Here is a 26,399-nt window from a genome sequence, read left to right as displayed (position 1 = left end):
AGCAGCTTCTTACTCAACACATCTCGGAGGCAAGAGAAACAAAAGCAAAAATGAACTACTAGGACCTCATCAAAATAAAAAGCTTCTGCACAGCAAAGGAAACAATCAGCAGAACTAAAAGGCAACCCACAGAACGGGAGAAGATATGTGCAAACAATATATCAGATAAAGGGTTAGTATCCAAAATCTATCAAGAACTGATCAAACTCAACACCCAAAAAACAAATAATCCAGTGAAGAAATGGGCGAAAGACATGAATAGACACTTCTCCAAAGAAGACATCTGGATGGCCAACTGACACATAAAAAATGCTCAACATCACTCATCATCAGGGAAATACAAATCAAAACCACACAATAAGACACCACCTCACCCCTGTCAGAATGGCTAATGTTAACAACTCAGGCAACAATAGATGTTGGCGAGGATGCAGAGAAACAGGATTTCTTTTGCATTGTTGGTGGAATGCAAGTTGGTGCAGCCACTCTGGAAAACAGTATAGAGCAAAAAAAAATAAATAAATAATAATAAAAAAAAAAAAAGAAAACAGTATAGAGCTTCCTCAAAAAACTAAAAATAGAACTACGCTATGACCCAGCAATTGCACGACTAGGTATTTATCCAAGGGATACAGGTGTGCTGTTTTGAAGGGACATGCACCCCAATGTTTATAGCAGCACTATCAACAATAGCCAAAGTATGGAAAAAGCCCAAATGTCCAACAAGGACATTATATATATACATAGGACATATATATATATACAAGGACATATATATATACATGTATATATATACACATATACAGAATGGAGTATTACTCGGCAATCAAAAAGAATGAAATCTTACCATTTGCAACTGCATGGATGGAACTGGAGGGTATCATACTAAGCAAAATGAGTCAGTCAGATAAAGATAAATATCATATGACTTCACTCATATGAGGACTTTAAGATACAGAACAGATGAACATAAGGGAAGGGAAACAAAAATAATATAAAAACAGGGAGGGGGACAAAACATAAGAGACTCTTAAATATGGAGAACAAACAGAAGGTTACTGGAGGAGGTGTGGGAGGGGGGATGGGATAAGTGGGTAAGGGGCATTAAGGAATCTACTCCTGAAATCATTGTTGCACTATATGCTAATTTGGATGTAAATTTAAAAAAATAAAATTAAAAAAAAGTTATTGTTATCTACAATAGGCTTACATGGAGAAAAAATAACATAATACAGAGACTCATTGAAGTCTTATTGAGTAATTGCTTACATAAATGCACGCAGGAGTGAAAAAAAGGCACATGCCACAGGAATGCTATATTTAGAGAATGACATTTTCCTAAAGTCTTTAAATTCTTCTAATGTATTTATTAAAGAAAGCCTACACCTATAATGCAAGGCATGTCTGAAGAATACTAAAATAATAATTTAACCCCCGTAATAACCCTGAGGTAGGTAATGTCCCTATTTCATGCATACAAACGGTGAGGCACAACCTCCTCAAAATCTACTGAGTTAGAATTCACGGCCAAACACTCTGACTTCCAAGCCTGTGCTCTTGGTGACCATAATGTTGCCATCCTGTATGAGATTTTATTTGGAAAATAAAATATGTCACGTCACCCAACGCTTAATACAGTCTCTCCAAAACCAGTACAAAATGCATGTTTAAGACAAGCAACGCAATGGGTTTTTGAAAGTTCTATGACTCAAATAGAAAATGTTACTGGGTTTTCTACAAATGCAAAGTGTTTTGAGGGCAGCATGGCCCCTCTTAAAGAGTTGAAAAATTCTCTTCATTTCCCTCCACGTGAGACAATGAACGCAACAAAGATGAACCGATTTCAGTCTGCATGGTTAAGCAAACGCTGCCCCAAATTCCTGAGCCCTGTTTATATCTGTACCGTACCACTGGTATATATACTGAGCATCTGCAATGCGATTTTACCCAAGACGACAGATTTCCCCCGATGGTACCAAGTACGGATGTCCAAAGAGAACCTTAGGGGAATCAGGGGAAGTGCAACACTTTTTATCACAAATGTAACAGAAAATGATGAGTTAAAGCCACTTCCATCCAACTGACAAACTTGTTTGTTAACCTAACATGTCTTTGGGTTTGAAGATGTGTAAAAGAGTCAGAGGTGGCCACTTACTGTTTTTTTTTTTTAATTCTTTTAATGTTTGATTTGTTTTTGAGAGAGAGATAGAGTGTGAATGGGGGAGGGGCAGAGAGAGGGGGAGATACAGATTCCGAAGCAGGCTCCAGGCTCTGAGCTGTCAGCACAAAGCTTGGGGTGGGGCTCAAACCCACGAACCCACGAGTTCATGACCTGAGCTGAAGTTGGACGCTCAACCGACTGAGCGACCCAGGCGCCCCTACAATTTACTGTTTCTACCCATGCTCTTGAGTGGCTTGTGTAGCAAAAATTATGTGTTGTCCCCAGCTGCCGGGTCCACCCCATCCCGATCTTCCTTGATAAGGGAACTCTAGTTTTGTGGAGATGGCAACATGCTCGGGGAATGGGCACAGCTCCAGGGACCCAGTCGTGATTGGTCCCAGCTTATCACACAGTTTTCCCTGCCCCTCCTGGACCCCCATCAGCGAAGGGCTTGGCTATAGTCACCTTATCCCGGTTTCAGCAGTGAGGTATGAAGGAAAGCCTGCCAGGCCCGTCTGGGACAGAATTTCTTCCCTGGAAAAAAGGAATATGAAGAGCCCTGATGCTACTGAGCATTAAATCAACCCTGGAGCTATCTGTGTCTGAGCTTCTTTTCATGTGAAAATATAAGTCTCTATTACCAAAAACCGCATGTAGTATGATATGTTATCATCCACAGCCAAAAGTACCCTAATTTGTATACCCTAGTGGACTTGTCTTCAATTCTCAAGGCCATTGTCATAAGTATGTACATGCACCAGCACAATTTCTCCTGGTAGGTACCAGATTCTTTACTTTCTTTTGTACGTAAATTACATTGACTTAAATGAAAATATAATAATTACAACATAAAATATATGCCAGAAAATTTTTGCTGTCTAAATTGTAATGATAACCACCATCACTAATTAGGATGGATTAAACTGTCCCTGGCAGCAAGAAATCTAGCAAATGTCTTGATTATGCACAAGTAGTCCAAAATAAGGTCATATTTTTTGTCAAGCACTTTCACAAATCCCTGCGAGCACACCGTTCTCCTTCTCTGAATTCTGAAGCATACTTACCACCTGCAGATATTGAGAACACTGACAGATAGCTTCTGGCAAAGAGGCAACTATTCTATAGCATTATGACACTGGGAAACATATACTGTGCCAAATAGCATTTTATATGGAAGAAAATACACTAAATTTTCACATTGCAGGTCAAGTTTATATACTTCATGATATCACATTTTGGGAAAAGCTTTCCTCTTCCTTTTTCTTGTATAATACCCTTGTAGCAACTTCAATCACAAATCCAAGTGGAAACTAAATGATATGCAGTGACAACCTTAAATGAGAAAATTGTTCCCTGGCTAGACCTCTTACTGAGTTTTCTAGGACTGTGGGCTTCAATTTGAAGAGACACCAATGATCTGAGAAGATGTGCACGATGCTATAATGGGTCCATGTTTTAGAAACAAAATACCTGGAAGGAGAAGCAAGGTCATTCAAACATGAAAGAAATATTGTTAGGATGTATATCGGCAACAACAACAACAAAAACCTACTGTACATTAGAGTAGTAAGATCTAAACATGGTTTAGATCCCAAGCAGATGAAAGTGTTTCCTAAAATCCATACATTTCAAAGAAAGATTGGTTCCTGAAGGAGAAAACCACTTCGGAATGAACAGACTCATTCTACTGGAAGGCAGTGACCAGGCAGGAGTGAGCAGACCACTCACTCACTCTGGTTCTGAGACTCACTCACTCTGATTCTGCAAACCAGAACTTGACTGGAGCAAACATTTTACTGCATTAAATCTACCCTCTATCACTTCAGTATACAACTTCAGAGATTCGAAACACAATTCTCCAACAGAGACTTAATAGAAGCTGAAACACTAAGATTGAGCCCTTAGGCTTACACATTTATGTTACTGTCACCATAAGCCCCTCACATAGATACAATAACATTAAACATTCATTAAAATCTTTCTATCAACTGCCCACTTCTTCAGAGGGGATTTCATTTTTATCTTGAACAGATGGCAAGCCTATCACAGAGTGTTCTTTATGACCAGAGCATAAACACTGATTAAATCATTCTGAAACCAATTAAAAACTCAACATTTACTTCAGGAAGACATATCTACAATAAGAGAATGAACATGAGCAAACATAGTCAATTTACTCACTCTAGCCCCATCCCCTGAGAAAAATCTGACTGAGGACAATGAGTTATAGGAGAAATAATCTACCTCAGGTTAGCTGTCCCATTTGCTACCTGGGTACTCAATTAAAAGGGCAATTGGCCAGAGATGTTAGAATTCCTTCATCAAATATGTTTTGGAGTTCCCCAGTGATGAGGCCATCAAGTACACAGACACACACACCAAAAATTAATTTTAAAATATTGATTCCCATTACAGAAAAAAAATAAATAAATAAACAGAACAGATGTTGCCAGAGCACAAATCCGGGCTCAACTTACCTTGTAGCTACTTCAGCAAAAATCTTCAAACTTCAAAGTATGAGACACTATCCATGACTACCTTACATTATTTCATTTAGTCTTTATAAAAAAGTGTCCAAATGGTATTCATTATTATTATTTTTTTTTTTACAGAAAACCTTTGGAACTGGGTGGCTCAGTCCGCTAAACATCTGACTCTTGATTTCAGCTCAGGTCATGATCTCACTGCTCATGAGGTTGGGCTTCACATCAGCCTCCGTGCTGACAGTGCAGGGTCTGCTTGGGATTCTCTCTCTGCCTCTCTCTCTGTCCCTTCCCCACTCATGCTCTCTCTCAGTCTCCAAGGAAATAAAATGTTTTAAAAATCTTTTAACTTTTTAAAAATTTAACAGACCTTGCATATTTTCTTGTGATTTTTCGCAACGTAAAAATAAGGCTGTGTTTCTCAAAAAGGCTTTTAAAACTATAGCACGTGCGAATACAAATGACTAACAAAATCCTGCATTTTGGTACTGCATAGCTGGAAAGCAGGCCGGTGGTCAAGGGGGAGGTGTACCCAAATCGAAGGCAGTTTTAACGTTGAAGGCAGAAATCTTCATAGGAATCTATTTGTAATGTTCTGAAATTGCTGCTGTGAGAGTCTCCAGTCTGCCCTTTCATGATTGATGGCGGTCGGGATGAGATGCCGGGATGTGCACCCTCCAATTTGGGAACTGGGGTGGCTGCCACTGCTGTGCTTTCAATTGCACCCTCATCGGTTCCTCTGCGGATCCCAAAATAACCATCTTCGCTCCCGCTAGTGCCCCAGCTATTTTTAACAATCTAGCAATCCACCCCAGAGGCTGTTGGTGCCATGGCCCACGGGCAAAACAGCATGATTAGTCGGCTCAAAGGGGTTGAAAGGGTCTGTCAAAAAACAAAACAAAAAAAGGGTCTCTCAGACCAGTGTAGTAGATAGATCCCCCTGTGCCAGTGGAGGAAGAGATCATAGATTTCAAAAGCAACTGCCATGGGGCCACGACAGGCCAGCTCATTGCAGCCCCGGTAGAAGCCTGCCACATAGTGGTACTCAGAGGAGTAGTAATGGAAGCAAGTCCTCCTTCGGTTTGCATGGAGAATCAGTGCCTATGTAAGGGAAGCATGGCTCTTCTATCAGCCCAAAATCGTGGGCATATTTTCCTGTGATGAGGTACGGCCCACCTTCACAGCCTTGAGCGTGCTGGCTGCAAGAGACAACCTCTGGGGACTCAAGATTGGGGTCTGAGTATTGTTGGTTAGTGTATGGATCCTTGTTTCCAGCATACCCACGGAAGCAAATGAGTAGCAGCTTCCACAAGATGCTTGGCTTCGAACAGGAGGAACAAAATTGGTGCCACAAACATTTCTCCAGTCCCAAGACGCTGACAAATGTAAAACCATTTCGTGTATTTCAACAGTCAGTGGTGGGATTCTCCAGCTGTGGCTACTGCCTCTCCTAATCCTCTCTCCTAGGGTAAGCGTCTCATGTTCCATGTATGTGGTTGCCGTCCAAGACTTCTGGGGGCACCTGGGTGGCTCAGTCGGTTAAGCGCCCAACTTCGACGCAGGTCATGATCTCATGGTTTGTGGGTTCAAGCCCATGAGTCAGCTGTGCTGACAGCTAAGAGCCTGAAGCCCAGATCCTATGTCTGCCTCTCTCTCTGCCCCTCCCCGCTCAGGCTCTGTCTCTCTCTGTCTCAAAAAAATAAACATTAAAAAAAAAATTTTTAAGACTTCTGAACGGCATGGATCACTTTCACAAAACCATGGTTATATTTGTAGAGGGTATTAGAATTAGAAGAGTTTCCCTGGAGACTCTCAGGGTGTGCTGTGTTCATGTTCACCTTCTCAGAGGTAGTTCCCACTTTAGTTCCAAGGAAATGAGCCTACTTCCAGCTTGGCACATCATGCACCCATCCAGGCATTGTCTCTGCGGTGGTAACTCGTTGTGGAGGATAAGCTAAGGAATTCCCTGAGCTCGCACCCATGGGTTAACAAGGCATATAGGAACAGGAAGCCTCAGGATGAAAGCATCCAAAATTAGGTAGACAAGACTAAGTATTCAGGGCGGAAACGCCCCCCAACTTAGTACGATAGCAGAAAGCTGCTTTCAAAGGAAGAAAGGACCAAAATAGGTAAACAGGTGAACAGGGCTATAGACCACAGCAGGGCCAAGTTGCCCAGAACAGAGCTAATTAGCAAAAGAAAGGTGCCTTGTTGACCCTGAGGTAGCATGCTCTGTCTTTCTTGTCCCCTAGGCAAGATAAGGTAAACAGACCTGGCGCCTCATGCCTGCCTTAAACAACCATCTGCCAGGCACCAGGACTTTGTTTGGTATTGACCTAAACCCCTAACGCTGCATATCTTCAAAACCCCCTTTTCCTCACACCCATCACTCTTGCAAGCCTTCTGATCCTAATAAAAATGGAGCAAGGACCCTTACTTGGGGCTCTTGTCTCCTCCCAGACATTACGCTCTCTCACATGTCAATTCTGCATCCACTATCTTGCTGGACAAGAAAGAACTCCAGACCCAGAGTCTACGACTACTGGTTACCTTGCTGCCCTCTTCTTTGTACTTAAAAAAGGCAAACCACTTGTAGTCATTCAACACAATCTCAAAGCCTTGATTGAAAATCATGGTGAAATGGCAAGGATTGCCCAAATTAGCCCATCCTGTATCTAACTTCTCAAGGTGTGCCACTACTTTCTTTTTTTTCTGGTAGTCCCATAGCCATGTAATTGACATCATGTTGGGAACTAATAGGACCCGCCTAGAAGACCCAGGGACCCAGGAGCCCAGGGCAAGTGCAACGGGGACGTGTGTCACAGTGTGGGGTGCTGACAACACAGAGCAGCCACAGGAGGGCTGTGAGCAGTCAGCAGGGCTAGGGACCCAGGGGAGGAGAAGGAAAGGGCAGTGGCCAAAGAACAGTGGCTGGAGAGCCTAAATGGCACTAATTATTAGACCACGTGAAGATAAAGACACTGTCTTCATAAGCTTAAGCAGCTTGCCCAAATCGCATAGTTTAGTATATGGAAGAGTCAGGCTTTTTGCTCCCAGGTTTTGATTTCAGAAGACATGCTTGAAGGTACGACACTCTATTTCCTCTCAGAATAAGTTTTCCTAAGCCCTTTTAGAGAAAGAAAATTAGAACAGGAAGCTCTTTAAATCTAAGTATTGCTAAAACAAATTATTTTCATGCAATGCATACAAACAACTGAAATACTAGTTACAGATCGTTCTCATTTCTTCATTAAAGTATAATGAGAAATTCTAGTTCAAGTGACTATATACACTTAAAAGAAATAAAATGAATTTATAAATATTCTATAATTCAAATTAGTTAAAAGGATAGCTTTTAAATATTTATATTTTAGGGTTTTCATACATACTACAAAATATTAGCTTGAAATAGTACAAATGTTGTATTAAAATGTAAATCAGAATCTAATATACCTGAAATCCATCACTGGAAGAGTGTGTGTTAGTGATACATGACGTGACCTAACTCTTCATGATTCTAGGTGCCTGACAAAGCATTTATGGGCATGGCCCTTACTGGGAGGCAGGACTTTCAGTGTTAAAACTGGAAAGCCCAGGCAAACTGGGATAAGCTGGTCCCCCTAGTTCCGGAATATTATTAGGTACAGGGAAAGTCATAATCCAGAAAAGACACACATATCTGGAAAAATATCCTTCTGATGTGACTTAGATTCAGAAAAATGCATGTCAAATTGTGTACATTCTTGTGAAATTAGGCAATTACACTTTTTCTGTTTAATCAAGTCCCAAATTTTTCCCAGAGACAGTGAATAACTAAAAAAAATCCATGTGGTTCAGAACTTTTTTCTAGGGTAATATCAAAAAAATGTTTGAATAGTCAAATATGACAAAATTTCTCTACTCAGCTTTGCTTGATCTGATAGATTAAGCATCACCCAGAGTTATCACCTTTATATGTATCTGTAACTGGCACATCTAATATTCACTACTTTAGCACATATTTAATGCATATTCGGATTAGGGGGATGATAACTACAAATTCATGAAATGTATGATATTTTGCTAAAATTATCTCACTATGGTGCATCTCAAGCAATGTCCTACCGTGCATAGCCAAAAAACCTATGTTTGTATTTTATAACTGATATTTACTGGATGATAGCAAAGCCATTTCAATTAAGTTAAGGTTGAAGTTAACAGTTTTAACTCTTGTATGGCTATGACAGATGAAACTAAGTGTGGACTCAGCCTTCTCATGAATTTGTCCTAGTGGCAACAAACTAAACTTGGCAAATGAATGAATGAATTAAAATACCACTGGGTCATTATCAAGTTCATCACAACTAAAAGAAAAATAATTAAAAATGCAAAAGGAAATTGCATTTTAATGTATTTCAAGGGTCCTAGTAAAATAATTAAGTGAGAGACATCAGTCCCAAAATAATACATACATAATACCTTTCTAGAAAGTTAAAAACTACTAAAAAACAAACCAGAAAAAAACAGGCTTTTTGAGACATGCACATAAATGCAGGAGAACCATGGAAAAAGGAAATAAGGAAATGGTTGCCACAGAAACCATTTGGGAAGAAGAAGTACCAGGTGGTTGGGGAGAACAGTGTGGTTTGCTGTTCATAGTGCTTATTCCATTGTTTTACATACAAATAAATATATGGCTGAATGAAAGCAAACTATGCCTAGAAAATGAAGAGAGTGTTATATCATAAGGATTACAGTTTTCCCAACTAAATTTTATTTTATTTATTTTAAATTAAATTTCCTCATTTAAATTTTCTTAATATATAATCTTATCACCCTATGTGAACCCTCATTCCTGGAGTTATTGAGACCAGGTAGAAGATCCAGATTCATTTTCCTGTCCCCAGTGTTTCCTTCTCCACTTCGACCTACATATCCCTGTTACGTTCTCTCAGTACTTCAAAAGCTGCATATTGTCCAAAGAATAAAGACCAGGTCAAGAACGCCTAGGATGTGGATGGGATCTGCCTTCTGTATGTTCGCATTGCTTCCTTCACTGATCACCATGCCTGTTCATGCTAGTCCTCAGTTCTCTCTGTTTTCTTGTCATTTAGTATCTTCCCTTCTGTACAAGTCCTACTAGTCTTGGAGGGCCCAGCTCAAGGTCACCAAATCCACCTGGTCTGAGATCTGTTTCCATTCTGTGATCCAGAGCACAATATACATATCTTATAACTGAATTTATCTATAGTAGGTGATTCCGTATTGCTAATTTAGCAAACTCTTATCGACTATTTACTTCTATCAGTGAGGCAATAAACAAATTCAGGAGAAAAACTTTGGCCAAGCCATATGCAATGCCCTCGGAGAGTTTTAGTCTAGAATTACTTACATTCCTAAATCACGTGTTCTACTTGATAATTTTAAAAAAGGCATTCATTATCAATTGATTTCACCTTTGTATATATCTTAGTACTTCCCACACAGAAGTTAATCAACTAATATTACTTTCACATCTACCCAGGGATTTTTTTTTTTAATTTTTTTTTTTCAACGTTTTTTTTTTATTTTATTTTTGGGACAGAGAGAGACAGAGCATGAGCGGGGGAGGGGCAGAGAGAGAGGGAGACACAGAATCGGAAACAGGCTCCAGGCTCCGAGCCATCAGCCCAGAGCCCGACGCGGGGCTCGAACTCACGGACCGCGAGATCGTGACCTGGCTGAAGTCGGACGCTCAACCGACTGCGCCACCCAGGAGCCCCAGGGATTTTTTTTTTAACTTCAGAGACCACTAATCTAAACATTTGTGAAGAAAAAACACACTAACCAAAAACTAACATCCTACTTGCAAAATCTGGAAATAATTTCTTCTAGTAGTAAGTCTTAAGATGCTGCGACAAGAATCACCATCCAGGGTCATGTCCTTTGCTTTAGAGAAGGAGTGCTAAGATTGCTCGTCTTCATTGGGACTTGTTTTCTCATGTGGCCAGGGACAGTTCCTCATTTGTAGCTCTCTTTAATTTTTTTAATGTTTATTTTTGAGAAAGAGACACAGCACGAGCAGGGTGGGGCAGAGAGAGCGGGAGACACAGAATCTGAAACGGGCTCCAGGCTCCGCGCTGTCAGCACACAGCCCGATGCCGTGCTTGAACCCAAGAACTAAGAGATCATGACCTGGCCCGAAGTCGGAGGCTTAACCGACCGAGCCACCCAGGTGCCCCTGTAGCTCTCTTTTAACATGTATTACCAATAATACAAAACAGCAAAGACCTTTTACACCTGTGAATATTGGTTTTTATCCCTGTTTTTTTTAAATGATGGTTTTGGGGTGTCTGGGTGGCCCAGTCAGTTGAGCATCCAACTTTGGCTCAGGTCATGATCTCACAGCTTGTGGGTTGGAGCCCCACGTTGGGGTTTGCTCTGAGAGCATGGAACCCACTAAAGATTTTCTGTTTTCCTTTCTCTCTCAAAAATAAATATACATTAAAAAAATGTTTTTATTTTTAATTTTTTTAATGTTTATTTATTTTTGAGACAGAGAGAGACAGAGCATGAACAGGGGAGAGTCGGAGAGAGAGAGAGGGAGATACAGGATCTGAAGCAGGCTCCAGGCTCTGAGCTGTCAGTACAGAGCCCGACGCGGGGCTCGAACTCACGGACTGCGAGATCATGACCTGAGCCGAAGTCAGACGCTTAACCAACTGAGCCACCCAGGTGCCCCTAAAAAATTTTTTTAAGAATAAAATGTGATGGAAAATAAAAAAAAAAAAGAATAAAATGTGATGGTTTGTACCAGCTAAACATACTTCTGTCCTCAAACTCCATTGCAACTACTGGTGACCATGTGACCAGAGACACAGTTCTTAGCAATGAAACAGAAACAGAAGTGTCCTGAGTGGAGCTTTCACAAATATGCTATTTTTCTAACAACAACAATAAAAAAACTGGACACCCACCTTTTTCTCTTTGTCCTTTTCCTCTTCGAGATACCCATTATAAATACATATACATATACATATTGTATGTGTATATGCATATATAAAACATGAAATATATATTATATACCCATTATGTGTTTTAATATATTGGTAATGGGTGTATATGATATATATACATACATACATGCCTAGATTTGGTACAGCCACTTTGCAACCATAAGAATAAATGACATTGTTCAGGAGAGGCCTTGGTTCTCAGACACTTCCTTGACCCACTGGGTTGGCTCTGGACTTCCTAGCTCTAGACTTCTGGTCATGTGACAGTAAAAGATTCCATCTGATTAAGCCACTATGGCTCTTTCTCCTACTTCAGACTAAAGCAATTCTAACTGACATGACATCCCTGCTTCCCAGGCACAACTAGGCTGGATTCCTGTTCAGGGAATGAATTTAAAATGCCGAGGAAGGGTGGAGATTAGAACATTTTTCTGTAACATGAAAGAACATGGCTTCATGAATGGATTCTTTTAAAGGACACTACAAGCCATACAATTTTAGAAACAGTGTTGTCTGTTCACAAAGAAATTCAAAGGATAAACCTTGGAGAGGAGAAGACAACATACTGGTGTGAAAGAGAATCTGGCTAGGAGGTAAGTTGAAATGAAAAGGAAATAAATTAAAAGCAAAATGGCAAAATTAATATCTTCATGAGATTAGAATCACTCAATATTATATTCACTAAAGAACAAAGCCAACACCGCTGAAAAGTGAATAGTAATGTGTAGAACAAATTTGAACAGCTGCCTCTAAAATATGAGAAATGAAGGGAGATTAAAATCACGAGAGAAGAAAAAGTGGATGTAGTTGATGGAAAAATGGTGTGCAACATAATTTGTGTCCATGAGAAAGGAACCCTTTTAACTAAAACAATAAATCTGGGTTATAATAGGACTGTGTATTCCCAAATAAAAGAAAGTCTTGAGTCTACAGATGAAAAGTCTCAGTGACTATAGGCAACATTAACAAGGATGAAAACCTGAAGTGATTCTGTTGAAATGTATAATTTCAAGGGTGAAGAAAATAACATAAACTTAGTTCTTGACTAGACAGAAAAGTTTGCCTCCAAAAGAAAAAATTCAGACTAACCTCAGACTTCTCCATATTAAATACCAGGAAATAATGGGACAACATCTATAGAGTTTTAGGTGGTAAAAATTATAAACCAATATATAAATACATAAAATATTTCTTCTCTTTGAAGATTAAATAAACACCTTATTATCAGATATGCAACAATTCAAATATATGTCAATTTTACTTTTGAATATGAAAAATTTAAACATCAGATTCTCAAAGTATTCATCAAAAGTTTAAAGGATTACTCAAAAGTTCAGAAATCAACAACAAAGTCACTTTAAAAAATGCCTCCTAAGAAAATAATCAAATATATATACAAAATATCAGTATACACATGTTTATCATGGCACTATTTATAATAGGTAAAAAATGAAAACATCCAAATGACCAGCAATACAAAACTAGTTAAATGGATTATGGTAGCATAAGTGGTGGACTAAGATCTAAGGTTTTTAAACCATACATTAAAAAAATAGTGAAAAATTAGGAAATCATTATAATATATTAATATATGAAATAACTACAAAATAGGTGTGCTGAATGATTTTGTTTTAATAAATAATGTGTGCAAATAGAAAAATATTGAAGAAAATACAACAAATGCTTACTCTGGTTTAAGATATGTAAGTTTTTATTTTCCTCAAAATTTTCTGAATTTTCTCTAATAAATGAAAAACAAATTGCGTTTTTAATAACCTCTCACTTTCTTCCTTTTGGGTGAGTTTATTTAGGTTAGCTCTAGTGTCTTCTTTCTGGTTTTGAAGCTTCTTTCTGTATGTTTTGGTAATGTTTGAAATTGTGATAAGAATTATAACATCACATCACTTATTAGGTAAAATGACTATGTTCTGATCTGCTTTATTGCAACTGACAATCTTCATAAATCAAATTTTCCATTTTGTCTATGTCAAGAAAATACCAGGCAATTTATGTTTTAATAACTTTCTTCCAAAACTGTGAAACTCCAGAAGCTGAGTTTTCAATAAGCCGACCTACTCAGTAGTGCTTTTTGTTTTCAGTATAAAACCATAAACATGTTGGAACTGTAACTGAGCCTCTAATCTTTCATTTTATATCACTCTGTCTGGCCAGTTTTGTAGAATTTCACTCAGCTGATTAATACCTTTTGTGTACCTAATACAGTTTCGTTTTGGAAGAATATACAGCAGAATCATAGACTTTTTTTTACTAAGCATTGCACTTTTCTATAGTAAACAGAGTTACAAGTTTAATGGGAAAGAAAACGGTCGTTTTATTTTCTTTATCTATTTTCTGGTATGATGAATATTTTCATGGTAATTCTCAGCACAGTACTGGCCCTCGGCAGTGAACTTGGGAGCTCAGGCTGCCAACTCAAAGTAATATATGAACTTGAAAAACATGGATTGTTGTGTTATTATCTGAAGGTTACTTTATGGGCTCCTGGGTTCTTAACTCCGCCCAAACACATGGAAATTCGCAGTGAGAGCCACAAGCAGACCCAGGTAGCACTGATTCTCAGCTACACCTTTGCTTCCTCAGTTGCCCACAGGGTCTGCACTGAACCCAAGATGAAGCATCCAGAGTTTGACAATCTAATTCCCTATCTGCCCCTTGGCTTGCCAACAATCTTTGATAAGGCACTTATCTGGTCTGTGCCTATAGCACCCTACAAAGTGAGAATAATATTTTGATCCCAACTCCAAGATATGGTGATCATTAACTAATAATTTATTTTGAAGCTAAGAGACATAGATATGCCTGGAGTTATCAGTATATTTGAATAAACTCCAAAATCCTAGGTATCTTGACTTTCTCATATCTGATTAACCACTATACAAATGAGGAAATGATTAGAAGAGGAAGAGGGTTTTTCAATAAGCAGAAGCAGGTGTTAATATTCTGGATCAACAGATTTGTACTGGAGCTTAACATAAAATCTCATCCATGAGTAAGCTTTCTTTCATTCTTGGATCAGATGTAATAATTATTTCATTTTCATAAAATTTACCATACTGGCATTTGGATTATTTCGTGATTTTTCTGGGAACTGTGTTTTCGTGCTACTTATCTGAATGCGAATGAGGCCACAATCAATTGCAGGTATCTGTAGAACTTGAGTATCCTTTTATTCCAGACTAGCCACCTATCAGTAGTTAAATGGATACAGCTTTTCAATCAACGGCTGTCCTCACAAAGGTATCATACACTATCGAGAATATATTTTTTCCCACATAGTTTCCTTTCGTTTTTTGTAAAAGTACAGTCTGACATACATTACATTATCAAAACAAAACAGCAAATACTATACATTGGAAAAAAATAAATGAATTATACAAGCACAAAATCAAAATGTTGTTATTTTTGTTGACAGGCTGCATAGCACTGGAGGGATTCTTCCTCTGTAACTATGGTAATAAGGATACTTATCTTGAAGATTAAAAAAATTATTCCTTTAAAATTATTACAACAGCATCTGGCATATAATAAGTAATCAATAAATCTTATCAATTACTAATATTCTATGACAAGAATACACTTCATCTTAATCATACTAAAGTTCTGTGTATCTAATAAGTAAAATCAAATATTATATGTATCTTCAAACACTTTAGGCAGCTAATCATATAATATTTCTAAAATTCTTGATCTAAGTTAAAGATGGGAAACTTGAAAGTATCTACAAATTCAACCAATAATCTGATCATTTTGTTCTATGTTCTTATTATGCAGACACCATTATATAATGGGGATACAGTGACCTCAAATACATTGTTCTTGTCTACTAGGATTTTAAATGTTTATATATTTATTTTGAGAGAGAGACAGAGAGCGCAAGTTGGGCAGGGGCAGAGAGAGAGGGAGAAAGAATCCCAAGCAGGGTCCATGCTGTCTGTGCAGAGCCCATTGTGGGGCTTGAGCCCATGAACCGAGAGATCATGACCTAAGTCGAAATCGAGAGTTGGACACTCAACCAAATAAATCACCCAGGTACCCCTCTACTGGGATTTTATATCTGGGTTTGCCTGCCACTGTGCCTGGCATATATGAATACTCAATACGTGAGGCCTATTATTATTCATATTACTTTTAGGTGAGACTGGGTGGCTCAGTTGGTTAAGCGTCCAAATTCAGCTCGGGTCATGATCTCACAGTTCTGAGTTTGAGCCCCATGTCAGGCTCTGTGCTGACACCTCGGAGCCTGGAGCCTGCTTCGGATTCTGTGTCTCCCTCTATCTCTGTCCCTCTCCCACTCACACTCTGTCTCTATTTCTCTCAAAAAATAAACATTAAAAATTTATATATATGTATATATACATACGTGTATATATACATATATATACGTATATATACATACATATATATACACATATATATGTATATATATACATACATATATATGTATATATATACATATATATGTATGTATATATATACATATATACATATATATACATATATATGTATGTATATATATACATATATATGTGTGTGTGTATATATATATATATATATATATATATATATATCACTCCTAATATTTAAACAGATTATATTGTAAACTGCCTTGGATTGCCAGCTAAGTTATAGATAAACGAGACAACTTCTAGATAAAGAAAAATTTGTGGCAGGCTTAAAATTGAGCTCTATTTAAATTAATAGATAGGAAGGATTCTGTTCATTGTTGTGTGCTATACTGTGTTTTACATATATTTTATATGTGTATTTACATATATTTTATATGTGTGTGTTCACATATATTATATATATTTATATAGATACATATATATCAGAAATATACACCATAGTGAAATAATCTATATAACTACCCCAAGACCTATAGCCAACCTTACCACTACCTACTTTTAAAATTAAAAATACATACATGAAAACTTAAGACATGACACACCCAAATTCTCAGCAGGAAGAAAAAGACCAAAAACAATGAGATAACAAATAGATCTTCTATGAATCTCACTGGAGAAGAAAGACAAAAATCTAGCGCACAGCCAAGTGCCAACAAAGAGAAGACAACCTACCTACTTTCTGTCACTCACCCTATGTTTTCTTGTCTCGGTCTTCTGTGCTCAAGGAAATGGAAAGAGCTTCTCAAAAATGCTGAAAGATTACTCCCAAACCCAAACCTTCATTTCTGCCATCTCTGACTACCACTTCCTTAAACCTTGAACTTGTCTTGTTCCACCTCAACACTGTCCAAGTGAACAGTCCTATTCTAGAAACTACCGAATACAGCCTGCACCATCCCTACTATGATATTTAATTGGATAATGTTTTTGAACACTATTTTAAAAATGTTGAGGAAGCATATAAAGAGGGCCATAAATGTGATTTTTTAAGTTTATTTATTTATTTTGAGAGAGAGAGAGAGAGAGAGAGAGAGAGAATTCCAAGCAGGCTCCATACTGTTAGCACAGGGCCAAACACAGGACTCAATCCCATGAACCACATGAGATCATGACCTGAGCTGAAACCAAGAGTTGGAGACTTAACCGACTGAGCCACCCAGGTACCATGCCATAAATGTGGTTTTAAGAAAGAGCCATGGAAAGAACATTCTGTCTCAGGGTAAGCAGATTAAGGTGTCTGATGTCAGCAAAACACAGACCAAGAGGAACCATGGACCTTTAATATAGTACTCATGTAGTTTTTGCTGTGGGAAGGGAATGAGTTCCAAAGAAATATATAAAATAGCTTTCACCATCAATCATCTATTGGGGAGAAAAAAACATTCACTAAACAAGGTAGCTAAACAAAAGAGATGATGAGTGTTAACATTCATGGATTTCTAGAAGGCATGGCAGCCTTGTTCAGCTCTGGATTCCCAGTGTATAGCAATGCTCAAAGCTTGAAACACAGGGATTTGTCATAAATGTTTGCTGAATGAATGAATAAACAAGTATAGTTAATAGAAGTGAGTAACAGAAATGTCCCCTTTCAGCTTTCGTTTCATCAAGTCTTTCTCGAATTCCTATGCTTCAGTCTTGGAATAGATCCTTTGGGCACGCAAAGATGGATAAAAAAGGAACGCTGCCTTCAGAACTTTATATTTGGTGATCATAGTCTCTAAATGAAGTGAAAATTTGCAGGATCAAAGAATATTTACTTTACACAGAAAGGAGAACAAAAATCAAGTACATCATTCAAGAGAATAAGACTAACATGTCTCAGGTAAGATGGGGAAAGAGTTTGACAGCATTGATAAATATTACATGGAAGGTCTATACTGCCCACAATAAATGCCAATACAATTGAATAAAATAGGATGACAACTAGGGCAACTGGCTGGGTCAGTTGGTTAAGTATGCAACTCCTGATCTCATCTCAGGTCTTGATCTCAGGGTCATGAGTTCAAGCCCCATGTTGGGCGATGGAGCCCAAAATGTGATGACAACTATAAAAAAATACGACAAAAAATAAAGATGAATATAATGTGTTTTAGAAAGAGGAAGAAACAACTTTGTAAAGGAGAAACATTTCTGTCTACATAAAAATTAAAGTTTGGGGCACTTAGGTGGTTCAGTCACTTAAATGTCTGACTCTTGATCTAACAGTTCATGAGTTCAAGCCCTGTGTCGAGCTCCACACTGACAGTATGGAGCCTGCTTGGGATTCTCTTTCTCTCTCAATCTCTATTTCTCAAAAATGAATGAATGAATGTTTTAAAATAAGTAAAGTTTCCCATTTCAAGATGGCAGACTACATACCTATGTTTCTCTCTTCCTTTTGTGATCTTGAAAATAACAACAAGAGTGTGCCTGGGTGGCTCAGTCTAGGTTAAGCATCTGACTTCAGCTCAGGTCATGATCTCACCACCTGTGAGTTCGAGTCCCACATCGGACTCTGCTCAGCTCAGAGCCTTGACTCTGCTTCAGATTCTATGATCCCCTCTCTCTCTGCCCTTCCCCTGCTCATGCTCTGTCTCTGTCAATAAATAAATAAATGTTCAAAAAAATTAAGACAGAAAATTTAAAAAAAATAGAAAATAATAATAGGTGGGGTGCCTGGGTGTCTCAGTCAGTTGAGCATCCAGCTCTTAGTTTCAGCTCAGGTCATGATCTCACCCTCTGGGGGTTCAGGCCCCACATCAAGCTCTGTGCTGATGGTGCAGAGCCTGCTTAGGATTCTCTGTCTGTCTCTCCCACTCCCCCAGTCTTTCTTTCTCTCTCAAAGAAATAAGTTTTTAAAAAAAGAAAATAACAATAAGAGCATCACAAAGCTGTAATCCATCAACAATAAAGAGAAAAGGTGGGAGGCAGTCATGAATGGGGTAAGTTGGTCTATGAGAATGAAAGCATACAGTGTGAGAGAGAAGGAAGCAAAGGGTCCTGCAATGGAAAGCATCAGCCTGCTCATCAAGAATCTCAGAACGATCTGGAAATCTGTATGGTCTGAAAGAGCATGGCAGTAAGAAACTGAGCATGAGGAAATGGGTTAAAAGTCCTTATATTGGGTGGGGCACCTGGGTGGCTCAGTTGGTTGGGCTTCCAACTTTGGCTCAGGTCATGATCTCGCAGTTTGTGAGTTCAAACCCTGCATCAGGCTCTGTGCTGACAGCTCAGAGCCTGGAGCCTGCTTCTGTGTCTCCCCCCTCTCTCTACCCCTCCCGTACTCACACTTTGTGGCTCTCTGTCTCTCAATAATAAACGAACATTTAAAAAATTTTTTTAAAGTCTCTACATTGTAGTTTTAAATTTTTTTTTACAGTTTATTTTGAGAGAGAGAGAAAGAGAGCAGAGAGGGGAAGAGAAAGAGGGAGAGAGAGAATCCCAAGCAGGCTTCGTGCTGTCAGCACAAAGCCTACCATGGGTCTTGATTTCACAAACTGTGAGATCATGATTATGTGCCAATATCAAGAGTCAAAACTTAATTAACTGAGCCACCCAGGTGTCCCTCTATATGGGATTTTTAACCCACTTCGACTTAGATCTGTTGCACATGCAGACTCTAGAGAAAAATAAAAGGTCTTTGGTAGTAACAATACAATACTCGAGTGAATTACCCACAGAGAACTAGGACAGCTAATGTAAGTGCTGATACTCAAGAGTGAGGTCCTCAGCGTTTGGGCTTTTGGGCTCCATTATTAAAACCAGCTCCCATTCTACTGTCCTTACAAAAAGCCTTAGATCTGACTAGCCCCATTCACGTACCCAGATCTCACTTGTCAAGTTTTCTATTAAGTTATTCTTTGATATGTATGAAAATTAATTCCATCATTTCAAGTACCTCTGGTACTTGCTGGTACCTCTGAAATCTATACCACAATACCAATTTCTTACTGTTTTTAAATCTCAAAAAGCAAAGAACTCTTAATCTACCATCCCTCAAATCTCTTTTCTGCTCTATTATTTTTTTTAAATGACAATTCTTGACAATTTTAAAGTGTATTATTTATTTATTTTTGACAGAGAGAGAGTGCACACATGCACATGCATGAGTGGGGGAAGGATGTGGGAGGGAGGGGAGAGAGAGAATCCCAAGCAGGCCCCACACTGTCAGCATAGAGCCCAAGAGTGGGCTCAATCTCACCAACCTTGAGATTGTGACCCGAGCCGAAATCAAGAGTCGGGTGCTTAACCGACCGACCCACCCAGGAGCTCCTTTGCTGCTCTCTCCTTATCTTGGTAGATGGCACACCAGGCCACTGAATTGCTCAGGCCAAAACCTAGGAGTCACGGTTGATGCTTCTTTTCCCCCTCAGTCCATACGCAAGTTCTGTCAATTTCTACTCCTAAACCTACCTCGAACTAGTCCACTTTTCCTTGCTTCACTGACACCGTGAAGTCCTAGCTAATACCATCTTTTAACTGGGAATGTCCACAAAAGCCTTTTAGCTATCCTACCTCCACCCCTGCCCTGGGTTTCCTACAAAGCATTCAGATGTATTGTGATTTCCTACAATGCATTCTCCACTGAGAACCCAGAGTGACCTTTTCAGAACGTAAATCAAAAGTTAGATCCCTCCCAGAATCCACCCAAAGGACTCCTTCGTCACTCACAATGAAATTCAAACCCTTTACCACGGCGAGGAGATCACAGGTGCCATTGCCCCTGCCGGTTTTCCTTACTTCATCTCATGTATGCCTCCTTTTCTCTCACTCTGCTGTAAACACTCCAGTCTGGGCTCATTAGAGATTACTGAAGACTGCCCCAACCTCAAAACCCTGATAATTGCTCTCCCTCTCCCTGAAATACTCTTCTCCCAGACCTTCGCATGGATGGTTACTATTTTTTTCTTTAAAGCCCCAGGTTCCTTAGACGGGTTTTCCCTGACCACCTAGTCACTCTCTACCATATGAATATCCCACAGCTGAGTGGTATGTCAACTTATTATATTTATTTTTTGTCTACTCATATATTTTTCACACTCCAGGATGAAAGCTCCGTGGGGCACGGTTGTCAGCTTTGTTTCTGACAGTATCCACAGTGCCTAGAACAGTGCCTGGGGCACAAAAAGTGCTCAAAAGACTTTTTTGAATAATTGCTCAAAAATGTCTGAAAATGAAAGGAGAAAAAAGCCCAATATCAACCAAAATAAAATCAATTCCAGAAAAGAAAAAAAAAAAACAAAAACACAGAACTTATGTAGTAGCAAAATAATAACTAAAGTAATTTAATTATTAACTCAGGGTAATTTGAGAATAAATGTACCAATTTGAAAATAAGACTTCATACACATGAGAACGATTTTTGGTTTTTTTTGTTTTTGTTTTTGTTTTTTTTTTTTGATATCTAAAATAGCCACTCACATGCAATGCTAAAGCAAGTATGAACTTTAAGGAGCATTCTGGAAAGTAATCCAATAGTGTCTATCAATAACTGAATGCACATACCTTCTGCCCCAGTAATTCCCCTTTTGGAATCAATTCAACAAATATAAAAGCATTAGTATATGCAAATGTAGCACTTTAGTATCTTCTGAAGTATTGTTTACAGTAACAAAAAAGAAAACGCTCCTGATAGTGGTATAATTGAATAAGATTTAGCACATCCACATAACAGACTCTCAGGCAGCTCTGTTTAAAAATGAGTTAGATCAGTGCTTGGGGAAGAGATTTACTGGGGATTATTAAGCTTAAAAAAAGCAAATTTTTGGAGTGACTGGCTGGCTCAGTCGGTGGAGCATGTGACTCTTGATCTCAAGGTTTTGAGTTCAAACCCTACCTTGGGTGTCGAGATTATTAAAAATAAAATCTTTAAAACAAAAGCAAATTTTTAAAAAGCAAATCTCAAAGAGCATATGGAGTAGGATGCGATTTTTGAAACAAATAAAAAAGCATATTCATATGTTTATATTAATAGCAGAAAGAAAACTATGGATATATACATATAACTATTAACAACAGTAACCTCAGGAGATCATGGTGGGGGAGTGCAGAGCAAAGAAAAAATTCTTCTTTATACCTTTCCAGAATGTTTTCTTATAATAAGAAACATGTAATTCTTATTTAAAATTCCAAACCAAATAAGGAGGAAAAGTTCAGTGAAATGAAAGGAGAGAGAGAGAGAGAGGGACACGGAGGAGGAACAGGAAAAAGAATCAGTTACTGAGTTAAACTCTACCCAAAGAACAAGAGGAAAAAAATCTCCACAATAAGTCATTTGTACTTTAGAAGAACTCACGAACAACATGAAATCAATGAAACAAGACATTCAAGATGAAAGGATAAGACAACAGAATAAAGTGAAAAATGAGATTACAAAGCTAAAAAGATAAACTGGGGATCAAAGCAATACTATTACAGAAATAATAAATAAATTTGAAATCGCACAAAACAGAACACGTGAGGCCAAATACCCAATCAGAGGCCAAAAGAAAACAGAGAATAAACACATAGATGGTGAATCCCTGAGGAGAGAGTTAATAGATACCTCAGACAGATAATGATGATCTAGCAAAAGAAAATCAATTGGTCTTCATTCTGGGGAAACCTTGTATTCTGTCCTATAAATGGAAGAGAGGAAAACAGTACATTTCTATATTAAAGAAATTTTTCATGAGATATAAGAGGGGGAAAAAAGTGGATCTGCTAATTAAAGGAGACTACCATGTCTAGAAATAAAATAAATAAATAAATAAATAAATATTAAACAGAATCATCAAAACTGAGATATATACTGGAGATTTTTCTGAAATTTATAAATGAAAAAACAGATCAACAGGAAAAGAGCCAGGAAAAGCAAAAGTGAAAAGGGAGGAAGAAGAGAGGGAAGGCAGGAGGAAACAAGGAAGGAAGGAGAAACCAGGCTTGAATATGACCAGTAAGTTGAGGAGGAAGTTTGCTAAGAAGAACACGAGGGGCGCCTGGGGGGCTTGATCAGTTAAGCATCTGACTCTTGATTTTGGCTCGGGTCGTGGTCTCACGGTTGTGAGATCGAGCACCGCCTAGGGCTCTGCGCTGACAGTGTAGAACCTGCTGGGATTCTCTCTCTCCCTCTCTTTCTCTGCCCCTCCCCCACTCATATTCTCTCAGTCTCTCTCAAAATAAATTTTGTTAGCTTCTCTGTTAGCTCTCCTTCAAAACCCAGGCGGAGGGCAGTGACCCGCAGAGCTTGTCACACTTGCTTGAGATGATTACCTACATGAAATACAGACATTTGTATTTTTAACCGTGAATAAAGCTTTAAATCAATGAAGAAGAAAGTTAATGGAAACGTATCAGACAACAAGGAGTTAGTGGAGAAAGTATTTCAGAGATCTGAGAATTCTGAAATCATACCAAGTAGATAGCAAACACTAATCCTTCTCAAAAGAAAAAATACTAAATTAAAAAAATATATATATATTATTTCATATACATATTCTATATATGTATATAATACATATGTATATAATATGTATTATATGTATATCATATACATATGTTATATATAATATATATATTATAAATATATAATATATAATATATATAAATAATTATATGTATATAATATATATATAATGTTATATATAATATTCTGCCCTGTCATTTCCATCTACTTTTTGAGACCAGAACCAGAAATTTGGTCAAAAGTGGCAAAGGCATTACAACCATGATCAAGGAGAAGCATTCAAAGTTTCCAAGTATAATGAAAGACTTTCAATCCTCTGGTCCTTAGGATTGGAGAAGACCCTGAAAATTAAATACCTGCTCAAAATAAGTAAAAGCAAAGAAACATCCCAGCCAGATCTTAATTTTATACTAAATTCCTGCATCACTTTGACTTACCTGGATTTCGCACTCCAGTACATAATTATATTCAGTCTCGCAGATCATCTGAAGGCGTAAATGAATATAAATGCTATGTCACCTTTACCTGAGGAGCATTGTTGCGAAGCTTAACCTGGCTGGTACTGAATCTGGACCAGAAAGAGAGTTGAAGCCATGGACCCAGAACCTCCCGTGAAAGCCTCAGGAAGCAAGGTATTATATCTAGAAGTACAGTTATGTCGCAGAGAAGGCTGTCGGAACCTAAGTGGAAAAGAACCACTGTTAGTGGATTTTGCGTCCAAAAAAGGGCAAATAAGTTTGTATAACAAGTACAGACTGCCATAGGCTGCCTTAATTCTTTTCTGTAGTGTGGTTAGTTGAGATAAGACAGTTTTCAAAGTTCTGCATTATTATAGATTCAGAGGAATATAAATAAATAAGTAGATAGGTGGGTAAGTAAGTAGGTAGATAATGTTTTTAAAAAATGAAATGCCATGAACACGAGATAGGAAGTAACTCAATCAAATTTTATCTTAGGCTTCGTTCTCTGGTCTGAATATGATCACTATAAACATATTTCAGGGACACCAAAAAATTATTAAAATGTACATTAAAAATCCACATCTTTCTAACGAATGAGTTGTAGTTAAATTTGAACTTCAACCAGTTAAACCAAGCAAGAAATAATGGAAACCCATTGATCTGAACAAACAATGATTTTCTAGATCAGAGTGCAGCTACTTAAGTGCAATGAAAATAATTCCAGGTCATGTCTTGATCCTATAAAAATCTGTGGTCTGTGATATTGGATTTTGCATTTGACTCGCAAAGGTCAGAAGAATAGCAGGAAAGCCACGGTTCCAGTTTATTCATAAACATTTCGTATTCATGGAGGTACTGCTTCATTTCTAGGAGAACTGCCTAGAAACCAGATTGAAAATGTCTATGAATTGAGTAGGTCCCAGATGGTCAGTGATCTGCACAGTGACCACACATTTCAGAACTTAGAAAAAAAAATTGTGTGTGTGTGTGTGTGTGTGTCAAAGTTTGTTGAAATTAAGACAATTTTCAAAACTCTACCTTTTTATAGATTTAGAACTGCTTTCATCAGCCATGGATCTCTTTACGACATTAAACTCTTAAAAATCATCACTAGTCATCAAAACCGGGCTTTAATAGAGATGAGATAAAATCATGTACTATTTTTTTTTCTTTTTCTACTTACCTTCTGAAAATTCTAGGAGTTCTACATAGTTCAAATATTCCCTAACATGGTAATACAGAACTATTCTTTCTTTCCACAGAGTATATTAAAACACACATATGGACACAAAACTTATGAATTTGCAATCACTGCTTATGGTCATCACTAGACTTTGTCACTAGTAATAACATTTTCTTCATAATCTCCATTTCAAGATTCCCATTCTTTGACCACCACCTTTGATCTTGTTTGCTCACTTCCTGTAGCACCCATTTCAAACAATCTTTTGTCCTCACAGAAATGACAATCCATTATCACCTCCAACTTTTACTTTCAAACACCCCCTGCATCCTACTTCTTTCTTTACCCCATTGAGATTCCATGATCAATGATTATAATCACATCTCTGCATATGACTTCAATGATCTCTTTCTTCTTGTTTTCTTATGACAAAACCACATGCAGGGTAAATCCAACTCTCTCCCTTCTCTCCCCCTGAACTTAGGTGAGTAAATTTAGATGAAGAAAAACCCACAATCAGATTGACGCGTCTTCCTTGTTTTATATTCATGAGCATGAAACAATCAATCTCATAATGCTTTCTGGGAATCATGTTATACTTTATTCAGTCCATTTATACTCCACTTACTTAGATGACTATCTCCCATCTTCTCCGCTCCACCTCAAACCTCCAGCCCTTGCTCCCTTTCTTCATTCTCAGCAGATGATCTTGTTTCCTACACTATTCAAATAATCTGGAAAAAAAAAAAAAACGCTCTCAGACTCTCACAATTATATCAACCCTCCAACCAGCATTTTCGTTCACTCTTCCATCCCAACTTTTCCCTGAGATAAATGGTTCTTTCTCTTTTCTAACAGTACTTATTTGACCTGTAGACTATAACCCGTTCCCTTTAACTTATCCAAGGATATCTGTCCAGTGATTCCTTCCTCCCTTTGCTATATTATCAATTTCCTCTTGCTACTGGATTATTTCTATCAGCTTATATTCTACTGATGCTCCATCTTTAAAGTAAAAAAAATGATGCCATTCTTTCTTCTGGATAGTGCCACATATCTTTGTTTTCTTCCACACCGAAGTTCTTCAAAAGATCTGCCTTTTTACTTGGTCTCAGATTTCTCTCTCAATTTCATTCTAAAAACTCAAGACTCAGTCTTTGGTCCTCCATCTTCTCTATCTGCATTCCCTGCTTTGATGGTCTCATCAGTCTAATAGTCAAAACTCTCATCTACATGCAGATACCTCCCAAAAGTATCATTTAGATCTTCAGTTCAAGCATCTCTTCC

General features: G+C 38.0%; 1 pseudogene; it reads right to left on the bottom strand.

Annotated features, from left to right (window-relative positions):
- Positions 1-5,193: 5,193 nt before the first annotated feature.
- Positions 5,194-24,004, bottom strand: LOC102957035 (annotated as a pseudogene).
- Positions 24,005-26,399: the final 2,395 nt, after the last annotated feature.

Source organism: Panthera tigris, chromosome B1 (assembly GCF_018350195.1).
Source record: "Panthera tigris isolate Pti1 chromosome B1, P.tigris_Pti1_mat1.1, whole genome shotgun sequence".
Classification (NCBI taxonomy): Eukaryota; Metazoa; Chordata; class Mammalia; order Carnivora; family Felidae; genus Panthera; species Panthera tigris.
Note: the sequence above shows the minus strand (reverse complement) of the source record. Positions and strands in the feature narration are given on the sequence as shown.